Raw genomic sequence first — 3784 nt, forward strand, 5'->3', positions numbered from 1 at the left:
GCTAGACCTTTGAAAGTTGGGTCCTAGATTGTGGCTTTGATAGATTTGGTGATTCTGTTGTTGGTAGTTGATAGCTTGTTGATTTTTTGATTGATACAATGGGTTGGACTGGTTTTGGGAAGGACCAACAATATTCACATGTCTGGTGTCAGTGATGCCATCTATTGCAACGTGCTTGTTTTTGTTCCAATACCTAGACTTGTCATTGGAATGTGATTGATTTTGGTTGGCCTCCTTGTAAATATTGACCACACCATCTTAATGAGTCCTTTCTCAAGGATCATTCCTTTTTCTTTGATGTCTTTGTAGGTCTGTAAATAGTTCATGGTCATGTGGTGAGCCAAGCTAGGATGGGCATTATCAATAAACATTTTCACCAAATGGTGCTCTGGCAAGGTACAAGATATGCGGGTGGTAAGGGTTTACCATCCTTGCAGATATTCGGGAAGGCTTTCTCCACCTTTTTTCTTAGTGTGGACAAGATCAACTACTGAGAGCTCTGTTTCAACAAGATGGGCATACTGGACTACAAATGCCTCAGACAATTTAGCAAAGTTTTTAATTAGGCCATATGGTATTCTATAAAACCATTCAAGAGTTGGTCCGGCCAAGCTTTTGGGAAAGAGACGCAAGAGGAAGACGTCATCATATGCCACTTCTTGGTAGTGCATGTAAAATTCTTTGATATGTGTGACAGGGTCTCCTTTTCCTCTGAATTTGTCAAACTTGGGTGTCTCAAAATGCTAGGGAAATGGTGTCACAGTAACGGCTCTGTCAAATGGGTAAGGACACACATTCTCAAATTTGAAGGTTTTTGGATCATTTCCCTCCTGGATGTTTTTCAAAGCTATCTTCATGGCTTCCCATTCTAAATTAATGGGTGATGGTTGGGGTGCCCCCAATGTAGGAGTGCCCTGAGGTAGGTATGTGTTAGATGGGGCAATGGAATATGGATGGCTTTGAGGTATGGGTTAGTAGGTATTGTACATGGCTTGGGAAACTAAATGGTCGATGATGGGTTGTTGAGGTGGAGGTGGCACATATTGCTCCATGTGTTGTGAGGCTTGCTGCTGATATTGGATTTGAGGTTTGGATTGAGGAACATAGGCTTGCTATGGGATAAATGGATTGCTTTGTGCAGGTAAGGTATAAGATGGGTGTGAAGCTTGGGGAAAGGATCGGGGAGCTTGTGGAACTTGACTTTGGATTTGAGAATTTTGACCAATATATGTGGGTTGTGCCCCCATTTGGGAAGGTATCTACATGGAAAAGGAGGCCAAGTAATTGGTGGTTGGTGGTGGTGGATTTTCTCCTAGAAGTGGCATAGAAAAATAGTTGGTGATAGGAAGTAATGGATTAGTTGGTGGTGGAGGTGCTGGGAATTGAAAGCTTGGGAATGGAACTGATGGGGTTTGATAACTTGGTGGCTAGATTTGAAAGCTTGGTAGAGGGGTGGCAGGAGCTTGGGTCACTTGAGAGCTTGGCAGAACATTGGTAGTAGCTTGTGGGGTTTGATAGCTTTGTGGAGTGAGGGTAGTAGCTTGTGGATTTGTGGCTGATGGTACTGAGCTCCAAGGACCTAGTGGAAATGATGGAATTGTACTCTGAGCTGAGGTAAACAAACTGGGGGTGATGAAAGGTTGATTACTTGGCCCCATGGGTGGCATCCCGGTTGTATATTGCTGAGGTTGGGCAAAGATGATAGCACTAATTTTGGAGATGGGTGGATTTGGAAGGCTGGGTTGGAGAGTAGCAATAGCAATAGTGAAGGTAGTGAATGGTGAGGTGTTTTGGGTGAAGGGGGTTTGGGATGGGGTGGTTTGGACCAATGGTGGAGTGGTGGTGGCTGGATTGGCTTGTGGAAGGAAGATTTCAACTTGAGTGGAGGCTGGTATGTTTGGGTCTGTTGGATCATATGGGGTGGGTTGAGGCTCTTCTTTTGGCACATATTGAGGATAATTCAAATTATAAGAGCCTATGGGTGGTGGGAGTCGCTCAAAAAGTGGGTGAGATGGATCTGATAAGGGAGGAGCTCTTCCAAAGTCGAAGGCTCCTATGTTGTCCCTTCAAAAGTTAGCCATGATTGTTTCCTTATTTTTGTCTATAATGGCATTCACCAATACTGCATTTCTTGGTTGGTTCATGAAAGCTTTAATGTTAGTAGGTGATGGTATGGTGTTCTCTAGGCTGAAGGATGGTTGACTGATCAAGGGGAGTGAAGCTATTTGATCCAAATGATAGGGCTCCATTGTTTCCTTCTTTCTGGCTAAGCGAGTGACAGGTGGCATGAAAATGCAGAATTTTTCCTAGGGATGAGATGCAACAATGCTAATGAATGCAAAAGGGGAAGGCTTTTCTATGCAAATGATTTCCTAGGTTGAGGCAAAGCTATATGAAAAAACCTAAGGAGGATTGGGTTGGGGATTCTAACTTCAAAGATATGTTGCCAAATCATGAAAGGTCTGCTTTCTTATGTGCAAGCTTGGTGGTGATTGTGTCAACTTAAGGATAGACTGATGATCCTTTAGGAAGAACATGAGATTGACCACTTGTGGATCCCAACCTTTAGATCAAGTTGATGAGGGATAACAAGTGACAAAGCTAGATTACCCTAGACAAAGCTCTGTCAAAAGGATAACCTTGGTGAGGCTGGTGGATTTGGCAGATGTTAGGAATGACAAACTTTTGGCAAAGTAACAACAATTTTGAAGGCTTGGATGTGAAGTTTTTGGATTGCTGGCTAGATGGTTTGGTTCTAAATGAGATGGATGAGCTAAAATGCTTAAGGGGAGGACTAAAGATGGCTGGCTTTCCTACAAAGATGACTCTAAAGTGAAACTTATGCAAGAAGATGTGGAGAAACAAGGGGGTCTAATCATAGAAATCATGCCTAGTTGGTAATGCATAAGCAGAGTTAACTCCTAGATGTTGGTTAAGTTAGATGGTGTGATCTAACTAGGTGTCTTGAAGGGCTTTGTCAACAGCTTTGTCCTCCGCTTTGTGGAGTTTGGCAATTCGAGGGCTTGGTGTTAGTTCCTTTCTCTTGGTTGAAAGTTCTTTGTATGCCTGAGATGGCTTGAGTTTGGCTTTGTGAAACTTTTGTTTAGGTTTGGGTTGTTCTGACATGAATTCTTGAATCTGCTTGGCTTTGAGAGATCTTGGTTGTTTTGCTTCAACTTGTTTGACTTCTAGAATAGGCAATGACTATAGTAAGTGTGCTCTAAGCTAGGATCGACCAAGTTTGGTAAACATTCATTCAATAGATAAAAAATCAAGCAATAGATAGGAACAACCAGATAGAAGTTTTTGATTCTTAGAATGTGATACTTGTGCCCAGGAGTGTGTATGTTTTACAAATGTTTCGATTAGTCACTTCAAACACATTAACACCTTAGATGGTTGTCTACAAGGCTAACAGTTGGTTTAGATAGGGAGTCCTCAATATACCCAAGGTACGTGAGGCCCAAATTTGTAGATGAAACCAAAAAGATGTCACACAGCCGAGAGGAGTAGTAACCCACTCCTCCTCTTTCACTTCTCAAGGGTATAAAGTTCTTTGAGGCTTAGCTCGAGTGACAAAATCTTGTTTCCAAGAGAGGTTTCTTTAGATTCACCTCCCGATTTTTATACTTTGTCAGAACGCTAGAGTTGAGGTCATCCCAAGGGGTGATGAAATCCCCAAGCAGGCCTCCTAAAAAGAGAAACAAGGTTTTGGATCCTAATCTTATGCACCCAAGATGGCCTCGAAAGACAAGGGGAGAGAAGACTTGGATGACCTTGGGCT

Source organism: Cupressus sempervirens, chromosome 10 (assembly GCF_028749045.1).
Source record: "Cupressus sempervirens isolate cs-2001-9-10 chromosome 10, ASM2874904v1, whole genome shotgun sequence".
In the NCBI taxonomy this organism is placed as follows: Eukaryota; Viridiplantae; Streptophyta; class Pinopsida; order Cupressales; family Cupressaceae; genus Cupressus; species Cupressus sempervirens.